At 34.9% G+C, this 20,076-nt stretch overlaps 1 protein-coding gene across 2 annotated transcripts in view; it reads right to left on the minus strand.

The window, feature by feature from the left end:
* The window catches only part of PPP3CA (protein phosphatase 3 catalytic subunit alpha), a 323,757-nt gene that overhangs the window by 160,453 nt on the left and 143,228 nt on the right, over nucleotides 1-20,076 (minus strand). The window lies entirely within an intron of this gene.

The raw sequence follows: 20,076 nt of genomic DNA on the forward strand, positions 1-20,076 counted from the left end.
TCAAAACTGGCCATACACTGGTATAGCTTTTAAAAACAAATGATGCCCAGGCCTATCTTCTGAGCTTCTGACTTTATTATGTCTAGCAGTGGCACATTTTTAAAGAAACCCAGGCTATACTAATGTGAACTCCAGATTGAGATTCACTGACCTATACTGTTAAGTGAAGGCATACAAAACACTGGGTGGTTAAAGATGGTATCTTATAGAACTGTATACTGAAACCTATGTAATTTTATCAACCGATACCACACCAATAAATTCAATTAAAAATAAAATAAAATAAAACCACCAGGTGGTTTAATCCACCTCCCCCCAAACATGCTCTACAATGCCAATCAACAACAGCAGATGTAAGGACTCTGCAAGCCCAGGCATGTTTATCTCATCTCTCTCTGTAACCCAAACTTACACAGGAACAGCCCTTGTCCCATATTTCATGCAGCTACTGTCCGCACTGGGGCTGTCTAAGACACTTATGTCAGCACATGTTAAGAGAACAGCTTAAGGATATCATATGTCAGACACAGCTTAAAACACATTCTGGTCTGAGGTCCACAGACTGACACTCCATCTATTCCCTCCTGGATATCTGTGTATGTCATAAACAATGATTCTAATCAAACCATATCAATTAATCAGTCAATCATCAAGTACTTATTAAGCACTGTATTCCCAGCTAGGCAGTGAGAAGGGCCAAGAGAAGTGAATGATAAAGAACAAACATAAGCAGTCCAGGCTCTGAAGAGCTTACCATGTGACATAATTATTAGTTTTTATTTCAGAGTGCTGGGAAACTGTTAAACCAAAAAGCCAAAGAACAAAATTTAAAGAAAATGGAAGACAGTATAAGTAGTAAGAAAAAAAGTGTCTTTGTCTACCTTAAGGTTATGCCTGTCCTCCTAGAAACTTTTAGGTGACACTGCACATTTCTTTGGTCTAAAATATATAATAAATATCTAATTTTTCATTTGACTCCAGGAGATGAGGTTCTGTTTTTAAGATAATTGAGAACAAAATATGCTAATTGTAAAATACAATATTCCAGCTAAAATATACAAAAGTAATGGTAGTTCTATCAATAGTCATTAAAATATGTGAAATATGATCCTACTTCTGAATAAAGAGTGAAGGGATGTATAAAATAAAGCACTAGTGATTTTTCACTAAATTTTATTTGGATTCAAATTTGAGCAAGTATATTGACATATTCTTTTGGATTTAAAAAGTTCTATCACTATGGAATAACATATATTCACCCATTCACATAATGTCTATATGCAAAGATACAGAAATCATTTTGTGTAGGAGAGCAAGCTTAAAAATTAACTAAAGTTAGCCCCCAAGAAAAACTACAGAAAGTTATTTATTAGGGTCTTGTTTATACTACTACTCTAGACACTTGCCACTTGTTTGTTTGAAAGTTTCTGGCTTTCATTATAGATATTAATGCCTGTCAAATTAAAATATGCTTGTCCATCTCAAGTGTGACTGAATATTAATCTTGCAAACAAAAACAGTCCCACTTAAGCTAAAAAAAAATCTTCAGATCAGGTCTACAAATAAAACTCTAATTTATTAATTAACTGATGGGTTTTTTCCCCTACCCCTAAGATGACTTACCTCACCTACCCTTAGCAGAGACCTCTTTACCAACCCCCTCTTTACCAATTCCTAAGCCTTAAAATGTGTTCAATTATTAGACACAATATGCATACTGATCATTTCACTAACAAAAAATACCTCATTTAGTTGTTCTGAAATTTACATGCAAATATAGCACAATGGTATTTTACGTAACATGTCAAATGTATTATTAAAAGGGCACTATTTAGTTGTTCTGAAATTTACATGCAAATATAGCACAATGGTATTTTATGTAACATGTCAAATGTATTATTAAAAGGGCACTATGATACTCTGTCCCTGGCTGGTTTGGCTCAGTGGATTGAGCGTCGGCCTGCGAGCTAAGTGTCGCTGGTTCGATCTTCCAGTCAGGGCACATCAGAGAAGGAAAACTCTGACTCCAAAAAACCTCCGCTGCCTTGCGGCATACCTCTTCAGGGGAAAGGCTAAGGCAGTAAACCCCCGACAGAAAATCCGGAGCCGGAGTCCCTAAGGCGGTTTGACGTTGTAGTCAACACCGGCAACTCCTGCGGCGCACCTGAACCCAAGCTGTATCGACTCCGTCTTTCCCTTGGACCCTTCAGCTGCGAAGAGAGGGGGGGTCTGCTGCATGGGCAACAGCAGACCCTCCATATCACCCTGCCCAGGCTCTGTAGCTTCAGCGTCATCGCAAGATGTCGATTCAACACGGGAGGAGACAGATACCGTGTCACTCCCGAGTCGGACTGCACAGCCATTCTCGGCGGTGCAGATAGACTCTTAAGAAGCTACACCATGGTCTCTCGAGATGGACGGCTGCCGCCGCCGACGACGACTATGATACTCAAAGAATTTATTAAAATACATGATCTTTTTTTCCTCTGGCTTACAAAATGCATATTATACATAATAATTTTTGAACGTAACTCTAAAATATGCTACAAGCAATTCTTTAATAAAGATCAGACACTAATTAATTTGAAAAAATTACTGTTCTAACTACAAGGGATTAATAAATAATTAATGAAAATGAATAACTTAATAGTATAATCAGAGATTCTATTTTCTACATTTCATTTAAATATGCTTATTGTTCTATAGCTGCTCCTTTTCCTTTGCAGATAAGCTTTTCTCACTCTCTGGCAACTAATGCATTCAGTCTAAACACACAAGGCCAAGAGGAATGGGTGACAGTCCACAAGTGGTTCTATAACAAAACTACTTTGAAATTTTGATATTTTGGTTAGTTCATTTAATTACTGGAAACATTGGAAATGGCTTATATAGTGAATTATGTAATAATGCTTCAACATAAAAGGTTATTAGAGAAAAGTTTTAAGACTTTCAAAATATTTCGGCAGTACTAAAAAGCTTATATAAAAATCTTTTTTGTTGTTAAAATGTAAAAGTTAAATGCACAAGTCAAGCAATTAACATAGGGGCCATGCCAATTAAATTATTTTATACATGTTCACAATAAACCAAATATTTACTGATTAATATATAATATTGAATGTTTAAACTAAGAATTTTAATTAAATACTAAATGTTTCAATTTAAGTATAATATTTAAGTTAAATATTTAAAAACAGTTTTTTTTCTATTTCTTGTTCTGGGTGCTGATTAACCGGTGTGCTCACTCTGTGTACTCATTATATTATGACCTGTGTATTTTCCTGTATGTATATTATAATTTTTTTAAAGTTTACCTTACAAAAGTTCTGAGAGTTTGTTACTGAACAGTAAGTAGGGTCCTACTGGCCTCTGTCACTCTCTAGACAAAATTCCAGAGGCAAAGGTTTGGTGATAAAGGAAAGGAGTCTTTATTCAAAAGCAGTCACTTAAGGCTATCAAGTTACAGCTTTAATTACTTAAGCCTATCAATTAAGGCTAAAGTCTAACGCCTGGGTTCTCCTTTTTCCCTGTTAGTTTCCACAGAGTTAGTTTACAAACTACAACAACATAACACACAAAAGCTACACAACTCTGGAAGAATGGCAGGTTTCCTCCTCAGAGCCTGTTCCCTCTCCAACACCCAAAGAATAAACCTGCCACTCTCTTCCAGGCCAACCCGATCCTAGGCTGTGTCTGGAGTTCCTTCCCATAAAAAAATACAGTCCTTTGGAAAATTCAGGGAGATGCAGCATGATCATCCAGGCATCCTTGAGGAGGAAGAGCCTGAGAGCCGAGCCAGCTAGTCCAGGAGCCAGAGAGCCCAAGCCAGAACCAGAGCCACAGCCTGACAGAGAGCCAGCTCAGGAGCCAAAAAAGCTCCAAAATTTTTAAATATATAATTGAAAGTGTATGGTTTTATAATAATCTACTCTGTAGTGATATTTTTCAATTAAAAAATAGATAGCCATTATTTAGTTACATCATTAGGTACCTCAATTATCTTGGATCTCAATACCAGATGAAGTGATTACAGCAATATTTTCAGCAAATGGCATTTATAGTAATCTCTAGAATAGCAGCAAACTTACAATAATGCATAAAATTCTACTCACTGGGATGAATTAAACAGAGGGTTATTCATTTATTATTTTTTGCCTTGAACATTTTCTTTTTTTTCCTGGAGAAATGTCACAGGAGCAGATTAAAATCAAGAAGAAAAGAAAAAAAACTTTAAGACAAGCTGAATTTATTTCCCAAGTGAGCGGATCCCTTTTAACATGATAATTATCCCTTAGAAGTGAAGGATATCCAGGGATGCTGAAACTTTGTTTAACCCAAGACACACTTTACCATTCAGAAATCCTCAACTCAATGGCCTAAGGTATGAAATACAAGCAAAACATTTATCTATATTGGAGTTGAACTATTTGATTAGAAATTCTTTAATAAATATAAATTTTAGAAATCTCTGAATTAAGAATAGCATACCTGCAACATAACTGTGCTTTCTTAGTCGCCAATCCTAAACTTGTAAATTGATATGAAAAAAAATCAATCTATGCCCACTGGCAACTCTTTCCTTTCAAATTCATCATTCAGCTCTAGATGCCCATACACTTCTGTGCCCTCCTGCCCGCCCACTTTCCCCATTTCCTGTGGTTAAACACCTACAGGCATCAGAATAACTGTTTTAAAAAAAATGAATAAACTTTCTCTTCCTCAAAAGGTTTTGATGAAATGGCAAATCTATGTCCCAAATGACATCAAATAATGCAAATCCTAAGTGGCAATTTAAGGATGTTACTATGTTATCACATTTGCATATAAACGCCAATGGTTTAAGAAAACAATAAATTGACATACAGATACCTGTGTGCCACAGTAAAGCAAAGATCAAAATATTTCACCTCAGAGTCACTCTCCCAAGAGCCAAGGTGGAGCTAAATTCCTAGGTTTGCTTCCCCTCCCCCCCTTTAGTTCCCAGGTTTGCATTTAAGTCCTCCTGCAGGCTCTGTGCTCTCCCCAGAGGCTCCACAGTGAAAACTCGGGTCCTCTGGGCCTCCCTCTCCATGTTTCAGTTACGCTTACACTGTTCGCCTCACTCTGATAACCAGACCTGCTCTCATCTGCTCTCTCTGGTAAGCCATGTCCACTCAGATGAATAATACAGAAACATACAGGAGAGGTTCCAATGCTCACCACCTTAAATACAAACTCCCCAAATCATAATCTTCACACATCTGTTGAAAAATTAGAATTTTAGTGAATACCCCTATGATTGTATCCTCAGGCCTCATCTTCATTTGTTTCATTTATCTTTAATATGTACATCAATTTTGATTTTAAATCAAACATGAACATCTTAATCTATCAAGTGAAAAATGGCTAATTCCATAATAAAGCTATAACAGACTGCATTCCCTTCCTCAATGAAGAGCAACCCTTAAGAGAGAGTTTCTGCTCTGATATAGGGCATATTTGTGCACAAAAGAACTTCTCAAATAACTGGGGGAACAGATTGCTGGGATTATAACATAAATTGCAAATTTACAGGTAATGCCAAATCTCACTCTTTAAATCAGTGCTATTCCAAAAACATCAGAATAATTAAGTAGAATGATTGACAATCAAGTTCTATGAGAGTCTAGTCCAAAGCCATGGCATTTGACAGATATTTAATCAGTGTATTTTTGAATGAGTAAAAAAATAAACATTTTTTCCTCCTTATTCACTAGGAATTTGAGTATTACTAGAAGTAGTTTAAGAGAGAATTTTAAAAATGGCCTTGTTCAGATCTACAAGCATGTAATTATAAAATGGATAGTCAATATCCCAAATAATTGAGTAACTGACACCTTCATTTAATGTCTCTTTTACAGTACACATTACAGAAGAGAGAAACTGGATGCGAGGTGGTGGGGTGGGAGCTAAAGGCCCACCCCCAAGGTGAGACAGACAGACATGGTCCAAAGGGAGCAACAGAAAACTGAGAAGGGAAGGGGGGGAAAGCCACTAAAAAGTTTGAAGTACTAAATGTCTTAATCCCATATGTCAATAGAGGATAATCAATAAAATGTGTTATTTGTGATATAAAATTGACAAAATAACAATAAAAATAATATTAGAATGTTAGAATAATGCTTTGGTACTTTTAGCTCAAGTGCTATCCCATAGATATTTCAGAAAGCAGTTGAAATATTTCATTTAAAAAGAACTTTTTCTCTAGTTTATAAGAATGCCATTAACATATGTTTATTGAAATATGCTTCAGTAAAAAAGACATTTTATTACACTAACACTTTCTCTGCATTCCTAAGTATCAGAAGTAATTCAGGAGGAGAAAGGCTTTCTCTCCCCTCTTTTTAGTACCTGCTTGATGAATTATCACTACCAGTTACAGCAAATCCAAATCTCTAGTAGACACAAATGAAAACTCTACTGTGAAATGCAGCTGTCAAGAATAGCTAAAAACTAGGTTATCTAACTCACGTTAAAAACATACAGAATGACAAACAGAACAACATAATTCCCATGATATATGACTTCAGGTTATGGTTCCCCAAAACATCCAAAAAGCTTTCGTTCCAGAAATTTGTCAATGTCCACATTAAAGACACTCACTTAGGCATGATAGTGAGTCATTTAGGCAGCACAGTGAGTGCTTAAAGTTACAAGTGCAAAGTTCACAACTAGCAGACGAGAAACACAGTACAGCATTTCTTTATTACTATATTTAAAATCATTCCTTGCTATACATTCCCATCAAAAAATAATCATGATTGAATGTAGAACTATAGCTTAATACAAAAGTAAAATATAGGATACATCAGATGAAAAGTAATGCACGTGCACACAAATCAAATGGTGTAATTGATGGTGTGTATTACTCCAACAATGGCCTATGTGTGTGTGTGTTGTGTGTGTGTGTTTAGGTCCCTTGATACATAATAATGCTCTACTTATTTGGACTTCTGGTCCCCACCATCATCACCAACCACAGTACAATCACTCACCCAGATGTAAAAAAAAAAATTGAGCAGGGTTGAGAACACTCACCACAAAATCTATATCCCCTATTCCACAGGAAAGAAATGGAGTCATTCTCAATAAACTAAATAGAAAAGGGCAATGGCATAACAGAGCATTTGTTTATAAAGTTCCACGTTTTACAACCACCCTAGGGGATATCAGGGCATACCCATGGTGTTTATGATGGTATACATTCTGCATTTCATAAATAGGTGTCTATCTTATTCCAAATTATGAGATAATACACTCCGTTACAAAGAAAAAAAAAGGTGTAATACAATTTTGATTTAATTTCAGTAAGTAGTTTAAATGATTTAATGTTTAAAAGAGATCTGTCCCCTTATACAATTTCACTTTCAGTGAAATATCTCCTTCCCTAATCACAGCACATAAAGGTTTATAAATACAGTCAGTTCTTTCTGAAATAAAATTCAAATCATGAAAACGTCCTCATTCCCAAAGAGTGTATTCAGCCATTCATAATAAAACTCAACATCATTTTTGATATACTAATATTCTATGTATCAGATGTATTTTTTGTAGATGATTGCAGAAAGAAAAAATGTCAAAAATATTCTATTCATTATACAAATGCAAACAAACTAAAAGCAACTTTCCTTTATAAGCTTAAAGTCTGAAAAAAAACAAAGAAAGCTCTGAAGTTATTTTTCTAATAATATTATTTGAAACAAACCAGTCAAAAACATGTTTTTTGAGAATAACTCCATACATGTCAATAAATAATTTATACTTGCAATGGAGATTTAAACAATCCAAAATGCAGTAAAAATACAGGGAAACTTGAAAAAAAAGGAGAAAACTATTGGTTTATCACTTGAGAAAGATAAATTTAAGTTCAACTCATCAACTTGCCAGTTTAGACAGTATTTTTTTTTTTTAAGCAAAATCCTAAATAGCATATGAATTTTACTAGAGCAATTTCTCATAGGTATTGGCCATGGGGGACCCAATTATTACTCTCAAACCTAATGAAAAACAAAACAAATGAGAATCAGTGGCTCAACCTCTTTTGAACTCCCTTACCATTACTCTAATTACTATAGGGATCTCCATGCATCACACACACACACACACACAGTCTGTCCTAAAAGCAAAGACAGAACCTTAAATCTGTTTTTCCATGAGAGGCCATTTTGGTTGCATTTTGGAAATAAGACTGATCTCTTTTTTTAATCCAAATAATCTTCCCATCCTAGATACAGCTGTTCAAGTGACAGTGTCCATGAATAAACATAGAACTATGTGGATCACTATAGAGACTATCTACTAGCCACAAAATCTATCATCACTTTTATACTGAAGCAAGCAAGAAAGAAAATTACAGGAAATTACACGGCAATCATTTATTTATATACATTTATACAGTGAGGATACAAAGTTGATTAAGTCATCAAGAACTCACCAAAATTATATTATGTAAAAGTGAGTAATCAAAGGATAGGCATCTAAACAAATAGAAATATTAGAAATATGATTACTGAAAAACACACACACACACACAAAAAAAACACACAAAGAAAAGCTGTGGACTTTAAAGAAAGTATACAAGTACTACATGGGAGGAAAACCAAGCCATGTAAAACATCAAGTAAATTAAAGGGTTTGTGAAACTACTGAAATCTGTGGCATTGTTCTATGCTGCACAAATATCTGGGGAGAAAGACCACAGTTAAATAGATTCTGTAAAGGGTCCTTGACCCAAAGAGGTTAAGATTATCCACCCAAAGTCTTCCTCACTGTAACTATGGTAACAGTTCTAGCTTAGTTCCTCAACTAAGCTTTTATGTGGACTATTAAGATAGTGGTCAGAGTATTTCTTCAAATCCCCAGTTATCTCACCTTAATTCACTTTATCCCAAAATCCTAAAGTCCAGCCATGCCCAATTATTCAATACTCTAACTACTCCAAGTAATTTCACACCTTCAAGCTTTTCAGAGATAGTAAGCAAAGAGGCTAAAAGCAGAAAGTCAGAAGCAAGGCTGCCTGGTTTACATTCCAGCTTTGCCAATGGTATGATCTTGGGCAAGGTAACTTCTCTATGCTGCAGTTTCCAGATCTGTAAATCAGGGATTAAATAAACTAATATTTGTGAAATGCTTGGAACATTATTAGCATAGTAAATACTTAAGTATTTGCTACGATTAACAAGTGCCTGGCTTACCTCCTTAAGCATGCAACCTCCTAATCATCGGTGTTCAAATGTCACAACGTCTGAAAACAAAACTCAAAGTCTGCTTTCCATCCGAACTCCACAACCTGGAGTATCGAGAGCTTCATAAAAAGTCCTTTGTTTGCTAAAACACGAAGTTCTTTTGTTTGTTTGTTTTTACTCTGTGCTTGTTTTGTTTTTCTCTTTGCCTTTAAAACACAAACCACTTGCTGCTTGTATTAATTTTCATACTTTTGTACTTACAAGATAACACACAAATCATCAGAAGAGTTCTATACTAAGTTCCATAAATGTGTATAAATCTGAAATTACGTACCTAAAAATCATTTAATTTAATCCCCTAATTTTGTAGTTGAAGAAAACGAAGCTCAAAGAGAATGAGTAGTAGTGATAATAATAACAATAAAAAAAATAAAATAATCACTGACAGACGGTATTTTGCATGGGTTTTGGATGGCAGAAGAAACTCGGGACACAGCCTAGGGTCGGGCTGGGCTGGCAGAGGGTGTCAAGGATATTCTTCTTTGCGTGTTCTAGAGGGGACAAGCTCTGAGACAGAAGCCTGCCATTCTTCCAAAGTTGTGTAGCTTTTGTAGCTTATATTGTTTTAGTTTGTAAACTAACCCCACAGAATAAGATAACTAAAAACTAACAGAGGGAATGATAGGAGACCTTAGGTGTTTAAGAGTTTAGCCTTAATTGATAGTCTTAAGTGACTAAGGCATGTGGAAAACTGTTAACAGTATTCCAAAATTGTTTAGCTTTTAAATAGACTCCTTTCCTTCATCACCAAACCTTTGCCACTGGAATTTTGCCTAGAGGGTGGCAGAGGCCAGCAGGACCCCACTTGCTGTTTGGTAACATTTCCACATATATGAGCACTGAGCGTGGGTTCTAGCCAAAGCCCAGAAGTTTTCTATCATTGACTGTTGGCTGGCCTGTGATTTTGTTTAAAGTGTGCCTCCCAATCTTTACTCCTTAAAAAGCCTGGTAAATCTTTTTGCCAGTGACAATTTTCAGCAATATGGAGCAGAATTTGAGCTCTAAATGCCACAAAGTATAGTGGTTGTGAATTCTGAAGTACCCAATCACTATCTTCACATTCTGATTTTAAAGGTTATGTATCCTTAAGAACGCCTTGACAAACCACAGTTCCCTCACCTGCAAAATGGAGATAGTTACCGCTCAAGAGACGTTGAAAGGATTAAATGAGACCATACTTCCAAAAGTGCTTGATGCAATCAATACTTGGTGTGAAGTATGAACGCAAATTTAAGTACATATATTTTTTTATTATTTGTTATTATTGTACGTCAGTGAATCCCCACAGGATTTTTTGTTGTTGTTCCATAGGCCAGTATTTTGTTGTATCACCTAAAAACTCTAATTTACACATCACAGTTATACCTCAAGAAGCTCCCAAGTATTACATAAGTGTTTATACTATACATGCAGCCTAACAGGAAGGAACTTAATCCTGCCAATCGACATTAAATATCGCCCCAAGATGGCTGTCTCCAGAGTTGTATTCATCATTATGGGCATATATAAAATTCTTATAATAACTATAATGGAGCTTTAGTACAAGGTTTAGAGCAACAATTCACACAGAAGCCCAGAGACCACTGGGCATTCGAAGAACATCAGATTTTATGTCTATAGCAGCATTTTCAGTTCTGTGCGAATAGACATTTGATAAAAATACATTTTCTGGGGGAGAAAATAAAAGCTCCAGAATGTCTATGTTAAATATGGTTAAATGCACTTATTAATGTCAAGTTTTCTTAGAGATTTGAACATGCTATATAGTATCTTATGACTATCTAGGAGGAAGATCGATCGTGCCTCATTTTTCAACCTTTTCCCCAAAAAAATTCAGTCTTCCAGAGATGTTATGCTTTGTGAAAACCGACTATAAACAAATAACCAATTCAAGTATTTTGACAGATACTTGAATCAGTCAGTTCACATAAACGTGAATATTTAATAATAGAGGATAGTAAAATTGGCCGGAAATTTAAATCAAAATCATAAACACATTAGTTTTAGTTAAGGACATAGTGTATTTAGCTATCAATTTGCAAACCAAAAAAAAAAGAAAGAAAAAAGGTAGGAAGCTTGTTATTTACTCATGTAACTATTTACTCATACATGCATCATACTGAACAGTGAATACCATACAATAAAAGTTTACATCTTTTAGTCTATAATGCGAATAGCGTTTATTTAATGGTTCATGTCTACAGCTATCTAGTACTGGTGTAAGTTAAACGTGATTTGAAGATACTAAATGCTACTAAGTGACTTTAAATCAATAATAAATACACAAATTCCTAATAAATTATCTCAATTCAAAATCTCTCTAGCTGTGTTAATTTGACTGCTCTACTACGCAGAGAGAAATGTCAATTTAAACTAAGACTGTTTTATGAATATAAGATTTTCAATTTAAAAAAATATTAAAACACTGAAATGATATGTGTACACACTTTACATTTTTAAACATTTTCATATGTATGATTGAATTTAATCTTCATAATAATGCTGTGTGATATGTATCACAATGTTCATCATTTTATAGATCAAGAAAGTAAGAAAAATGAATTTACACTACAAGTTAAAGACAGTACAGCTAGTGTAGAGGCAGGGACAGAATCCCAGAGTTTTGACTCCAAAACCCATGCCCTCTTCACTCAAGTTCAGGACATTAATCTGAAAATTCCTACAAATTGTAGGTTGTCAAAGGCAGCTGCTATTTTTCTTTAAAATGCTAATTAAGGAAGAAGGAAATCAAAGAAATCCAAGCAAAGGAAAGAAAACCTTTGGTTTTTGACAGATAGGATGCCATAGCCAAAGGCTAGTCTTCCTTCTACTTTCAAAAACCCACTATTTGGCATTCTAGATCTGTAACCTAGGGGCCATACCAACATTTAACATCCCAGATAAACACTGTTCATTATTTGTTTACTCAAACTGATTACAATGGATGTATATTCTCAAATAAAAGAGTTGCTCCTTATTTTAAGGACTAATATTAAAAAGTTTAGGTAATGCAATTGTGGTTGTCCCAGGACTCCGGACACCCCACTATCTGGGTTCAGATCCTTTTTCTGCTCCCTAGTAGTTCTTGACCTTTGAATAATTAATCTTACTATGCCTGAGTAAAATGTGAATTAATAATAGCATCTGTTGCATAAGGCTATTGTGAGGATTCAATAATACATGTTATATAAAAATTTACAGCAATGGCTGACATATACTAAGTGTGCAATAAGTGCTATTATTACCGTAAGACTTGGTAAAATGAGAGCAAAAACTATATATCTATATATAGAGAGACAGATATATAGTATAGATCCCTGAATTGTGATTTACCAGGAAAGAGATCAAGAATCATTATAGGCCTTCATTCCTAAATGACTCCCATGCCATAAGGTACACTTGGCTGTCAGCACTGATAAGTGTCTCCATGGAGAAAGTGCTATTTCTATTAGATAAACAATATTTACAACTCAAGAATGTGACCCCTCCCATAGCAGAATAATCTGTAACAGCTGCCTTTATCAGGTCAATGTAACCTGAGAAGTGATTCAGGTAAATTTACTGATGTGAATAGGCAGCAAAATCACCGGGGAGAGCTCACTGAAATAACCAGTGATCAAATGCAAAGAAATCCAAGTTGTGCTACGAAAATCTCATTTGGATAAGCTCTGACTACACAGAAGTCCAAAATCATTGGCATACTGGTTAGGCACATGCCTACAACTAGCTACAGCAATTTTCTTCTTAGTCATTTCCTTCATTTTCACGTAAACTAATATAATTCTTTAGCGAAAGGGCAAGAGAAAAATGTTAGAAGAACACTATTTTTTCACCCTAATAGCAATAATCAAGTGTTTTCATTCTTCTGGTAGAACAGTATAACTATGTACCTCTTTGCTACAAATACTCTAAAGTTATTTTGTTAATTTTGTCTTGCATATATTAAACAAACTTAATTTGCATTGAGAGAATGTCATTTTGACCAATGTAAAATCTGTATTGGTAATGCTTACAATAAGTGTTTACAATTAATGTAAATAATAATACACAAATATAACATTACATTTATCAGATGTAATGTATGCCTTCAAGCAAAGAAAACTATCTTGAAAATTTTACATACAAATGCAAATTACTATGAATTAAAGAAAAAAAGAAAAACTCTATTCAGCTATCCAGGAGATATTAAGCAAAATATAAGAGAATATAAACACACTTCATTTTCTAAGGAATATTTGTTGTAACTAAACACGTTATTACCAAAACATGGAATATTTTAATTAATACACGTTATATTGATTTCTTTCAAATTCATTTTTAATATTTGAAAAGAAATCAGAAGTTTTCTATATTTCCTCCCGCACCTAACTGCCTATTAACCATCCATTTACCTATTAAGCAAAATAATTTTTTTAATTTGTTACTGCACAGGCATTTTTTTTCCTTTGGTTATTAAAAAAAAAAAGAAAAAGGATAAACAACAGTGACAGGGAAAGAAAGTTCAGTTATGCGTTTCAGAAACAAGGACTTGTTCACCACTATCCAAATGCCCCTTTTAACGAAATAAAACTAACCTTCAGTTGTTTTAATTTGAGCATTTTAAAAATTCCTAATTTAATAAAACTAACATGATTTGTTCCAAACCAAACTTATATTGCTGATATACTGAATTTATTTTGAAACACTGCTAACCTATTTAAAATGTATAATATACTTTATTATATAAAAATGCTTGCCATTTAGCAAAGGTTTAGAAACATAAATGATCAGTTGTGTCACCAAAAGTTCAACAAAAGCAGCACTTAAATAGTGGAGAAATACAGGTCACATTCATTTGGTACATAACAGACTGTATCATCACCAAATTTAGAGAATCTTTTATTAAACAAGTATTTCGCTTAATTGAAAGAACAAAGTCCCTAAGTTTTTAATTTTTCTATATCTAATAGAAGAATCTAAGAATGAAGATGCTTTCTGGGATGATTGTTTTTGGCTGACCTACATATGAATTCAAAGGAGAGATATTTCAACTATCAATAACGTGCACAGCATTAGATGTGATTTCTCATTTGGGAACATATTATTTAGCTAATGTACCATATCAGGGAATTAATAACATGGTCCCCAAATGAACTTCAATTATATAAATTATTTCCTCTCGTTTGCAGAATAAATGACACTATCCCCTATTAAGGAACTGATGGTGATAATAAATGACCACCGTTACACTTTTCTGAATCCAGAATTTTCTTTACTTTTGCCAGTCATGGGCTATAAATTATATTTCACCAACTGGTCACATTATTGTGGGCCTTCATTCCAAAAACATATGAGTCCTTCAAAACTATGTTCTAGAAATGATTCTTTGCTACAAAAATGTCCTGTTAATAATAGCTGATTTCTAACATCACCACGAACATCTATAGTAAATTACATCTGAAAGCATTTTGAAAGTGAAGCCACTAAAAAATCCCTTTTCTAAAGTGTTATCCAAATACTAATAATACACCTTTAATGATTGGGAAAATAATGTTTCAGTAATTATATAAGTAAAGAATACTATTTTGTAGCACAAATCAATTAAATTGTGCTAGCTCTTAGAAATGCTTCTGAAATTTGTGGCAGAAATGAGCTATACTAGTGTGTAAACTAAGGACAGATATTGTATATGGATTTCATTGATCCCTGGAACACTTTGCTCTGGTGTCATGAGTTTTGATTACTTGAATTTGAGACCTGGATTTACTGTAACCACATAAAATAAGTGTTATTGTCCCCATTTAACAGATTTTTAAAAAGTGTGCAAGTTCACTCTAACATTAAGTGGCACAGTTGGGATGCAAACCCAGGTAAATCTGGTTTCGATTCCTTATACCATATCATGCATATAAACTACCTAATTTATTAAATAGAATTGCTATTTAAAATATCTTTCTGTCTCTATGCTGAGTAAGACAGTGTGACAGATTTACTGGTCCTCAAGTTAGCAGGCAGAGAGACCCAGGCAGGGCTCTGGAACCAAAAGACTATATTCAACTTTACTTTTGAATTGTTCAGTTTCCTTGTTTGTAAAATGAGGGGATAAACCAGGAGGCTCCAGAACTGCTTTCTGTTTTGAAAATACAAGCTACATAAAGGTTTCAAGTATTCACCTCTGATATGTAACCGTTTCACCTGTTTAACAAACCCCAGGGGCATTCTCCAGGCTACATTTTTGGAAGGAACATTTTTAAAAACAGAAGTCAGCATAAGGTGACTTGTGTGTTCAGCTGTACAATGTGGGTATTGCACAAAAGTGTCTGAATGAGTCAGAAACTGAGGACCAAAATTCATTACCCACTGAATGATTCAAACATTGGACCTTTTCCACTTCCTGCATGGGATGGACACAGGCCAGTGACCCTGAGTGATTCTAAAGGGACCCACATCTTAACAAAGGATTTGTTTGTCAAGGTGGGACAAGATAATTAATGCAATGGTTCCATTACTCTTTATTTCTTCAGCTTGAGGATAATCCTACTGTCTTGAAGAAGATCTCATCAAAAAGACTCAGTAAATAGACATTGGTGGAAGGAAAGGGAGTTATTAACTACTCTTAAGAGAAATTCCTTAAAAACTGCATTATTTTATTGAATAATTTATTTATTTTTTTGTTGTTAAAATGTGGAAAAACTGAAGCATACTCTCCTGCCTTCGTTGTTGAGTCTTTTTCCCTTCACCTTAAAAATAATTTTTGTTACACCCAACTTTTCCCATAGCTCTTTATTGTATAAGGTCAACTTTTGTTTTCACAAACACTAGAAAGGCTGAATAATAATTACCCATAGCTTAGATTCCTTTCTAGAAACAAATCATTTAAAGAAAACAAAGGAAAAACTCATATGTGGCAATGGAAAATACTGTTAATCCAACATCCAGATAAGATAGGAACACAAATAATAAGAATATTTCAGCAGTGGATATTAAATTAAAAAACTGCTCTTTGGGAAAAAGAAACGGAGACCTAATGTAGTAAATGGATGTGAAGGGAAAAGTGACAGGTTTTGAGGGCTGAAATGGGCAGAATTACACCTGGAGAAAAAAGTCTCAACACAGATACATGCAATCAGTAGCCAACAAAGAATGTTCTCTACACTATTTACCCTCCACAGTTTTTACTGGATATCCATATGCTCTTTCATGTCACAAACAAACATATGGGCCTTTGAGAAACATCTGCTGGAAAGCTGAGTCTATCTATTTTAAAAGCTTTTGCTAAGTGCCTATTATGGGTCAGACACTAATCTAGATGTTGGAGAACCAATGTGAATATTCCCACTTTGCTGCATGGCATAAGGATGGGGAATAATGAATAGAGGTTGGGATCCTCAGATTCACTGCCAAAATCTGATATGCTGCAATTTTATCATCTTGTGCTCAAATTTTTCCTGAATATTTTATCAGTACATCTGGAAAGTATGCTTTTTAAAGAACAATTTGAAATAAGAAATGTTTCAAATACACCTAAGTTAATGACAATTAAACATGTATAAAGCAGTCACGACCTAGGTCTTAATAGGAAGGCACAGAAATGTCTAAAATCATAAGAATATACAAGGTGGGGCAAAAGTAGGTTTAGAGTGGTGAGTATGCAAAGAACAGAATTGTTTATTTTTATATTTATTAATTATTGCATTATTTCCCATACAAACAACTCTAAACTTACTTTTGTCCCACCCTGTACTTAAAATCTAAATGTAAAGTTAGTGAATAAAAAATACATAGAATATTTTTGACATTATTTCCACTAAATGAAACTAATATTATTACCTCAATATGGTCAGTAAATATATGTGACATTTCCAACGCATCCTTCCATAATGACACTATCACTATTTTATATCTATTCTTCTACTTTAAAAGAAATCACCTAACAATAGACAACATATGCATGATATTCTAATAAAATACTTTCTCCCCTTAAAATGTATTTTACAGTATTATGAACATTGTAGATAAGTAGAAATATAGTTAAAAGTAAAGCATTATTGCCGAAAGACAGCTTCTAAATCAAATCTTAAGCATAATATTACAAATTAGCATGGAAGAAAAGGCAGACAAAGGAGAATTAATCTTAAAAAATAATCACAGTGTGATAATAAAATCTCATTACTAAATGAAATACATACTCTCTCTTTCATCTTTAAGTAGACCAGCCTTTAAGAAAATATAATTTTAAGTTATTTCAAAAGGGAAATTAAGCATCGGCCTACGAGCCAAGTGTCACTGGTTCGATTCCCTGTCAGGGCACATGACTAGGTTGCACGTCAGGTCCCCAGTTGGGGGCGCAAGTGAGAGGCAACCACACATTGATGTTTCTCTCCCTCTCTTTCTCCTTTCCCCTCTCTCTAAAAATAAATAAACAAATTATTAATTTTAAAAAAGGGAAATTAAGTCATATTATTTTGAATGATCCATGGTGAAAAATGAAACTTATTCCTTGAAGCTCTATTGTCTTTCAATTAAAGCAATCTGAAAAGTAATCAACACCTAGAATGAAATGAAATCAGACATATTCTGTAGCCTTCAGTACTGTCGTCTTTAGGGTGGGCCAATTAACAAATGTATTCCGTGTAACAATGCAAATTGATTTTTACAATATATTCTTTAAAGTTGTAAAATGAAATGAGAGAGAATTCAAACTCAAAATCAGATTTCCAAATTTCCTTCATTAACAAGTTGTACAAATGTACAACTTTATAGCATTAAGAATGGAATTAACTTTACATGAAATGTGGCCAAATGAATGTTATTGAACATCCATAATTATCATTTTCCATGAAGTTTAATACTTATAATCATGAGTTTGATTACCATACTCTGGTTTCTCGCATGCCATGTTATCATTATAATCAGAAAACTAAAGGGAATTTCCTCCAATTAAATATAAAACAGATGATCACACTTAGGGGAGAAAAACATGTTTCACTGACCTAAGATTATAAATACATGTAAATATTTCATCATAAAAGAAAGCAGATTATTTAGTATCCTAATTTTTTACAATAGACTTAAATTATCAAATCTTTTGAGACAAGTTCAAAGAATACATTCTTAAAATAATACTATGTACACTCGGTGCTTCGTTTTTCACCATTACCTGATAGTATGTTTGGGGGTTGTTTTTGTTATTGTTGTTGTTTCTTTTATTTACTAAAATAAGAAATATTAACCTATTCCTGTTTCACTAGAAACATTGCTAACTTTATTTTAATCCTTTTTTGAATAATCAAACTGTAATACAATTTCTTAAACAGACATTAATAACACTGAACTTCAACACAATTACTGCTACTTCCTCAGCTGGAGATTAATAAGTTTTAATAAAAAGATCTAGCTTTTCTGATACTCAAGAAAAAATATACTTGCCTGGATGCAACTGGCACTATGGAAACAGCTTGTATTTTTTCCTGGTGTAATTATCCTTCCCACCTATTACATGTAAACCCAACACCAGTTGTTTCACTTCTCCAGTTTCCCAATTGATATGAAGACAGCATCTGTTATCTAACGGCCCTCTTGTACATGCTATATCAATAACTCTCATACAGTCCTACACAGTCAGAGGTCACAACACCCATTCATATTAATGTATGCTAGTCACTGCAGTCAGTTTGATAAACTTACGAGTATAATTTACCTTAAAATATTGGCTAAACCCATATGAAGCCCTTTGCCTTAAATTCCTTCTGTGGTATTATTGAAAGAGATTGTTCTGAATTAAATCATAAGAAAAGTCAAAGTATTCCATTCCAATCACTCCACACCAGTCTGGTATGAGAAATGCCAGTGAATATGAAATTTTTATCTCAAAAATGTCAGAGACTTCCAGCCAACATGGAGGCGTAGACAGACATGCTGCATCTCCCTCCACAACTAAGAAGGAATACAACTATCTCAAAATTAGAGACAACCAGAAGTTCCAGAAAATAAAACTGCATGGAAGTCCAGCAAAGATATAAAGAAGAAATACTCATCCAGACAGGTAGGAGGGGCAGAGCACGGGCGGAGAGGACGCGGTATGGTCGCAGCAGCAGCGGTGGCATCAGCAGGCTGGCAGAAAGTGCAGTTACACGTTTTAAAAAGTCAGGAGGGACACCTGGGGAGCGTTCCCAGCTCCTCACCGGACCTCGAAGCTCATGGTCTCAGCACCACAGAAAATCAAGCCTCATTGATCCTGACTGTGCAAACCAGTGGGGGTTGGGGTGGAGGCAGAAACTGCCAGTCTCCACAGAGTCCACTTGTTCAAAGGGCCCACACGGTCCAAGAATGTCTGCAGACCCACCCACTCTGGGAACGATGGCCAGGGCAGTAGCTAGAGGGGCGCCAGTTCGGTGAGGAAGTGGGAGAGGTGCCTGGAAAAGGGGCGAGTATTGGGCAGGCGGCATTGTTCCCTCTCGGACCCCTCCCCCACATACAGCGCCACAACATGGTGAAACATGTCGCCCAGCACTGACAAATCCCTAAGGATCCACCCCTTACAACATAACAGGAGCGACAGCTCTATCTGGGACACAGAGGCAAAGAAACACTGGAGCCTGTCAGAATGAGGAGACAGAGAAGTATGGCCCAAAAGGGGAAATGGATCAAGGTTCCAGTGGGAGAACTAAGCGACGAGGAGATAGCAACCTCACAGATGAGGAGATAGACAACCTAACCGATGCAGAATTCAAAACACTGGTGATAAAGAATGTCACAGGCTTGACAGATATGCTTGAGTACGGCAAATGCATAAGAGAAGAAGTGAAGGCTATGCTAAGTGAAACGAAAGAAA

This window comes from Furipterus horrens, unplaced genomic scaffold (genome assembly GCF_987537825.1).
Source record: "Furipterus horrens unplaced genomic scaffold, mFurHor1.1.pri manual_scaffold_2, whole genome shotgun sequence".
Lineage (NCBI taxonomy): Eukaryota > Metazoa > Chordata > Mammalia > Chiroptera > Furipteridae > Furipterus > Furipterus horrens.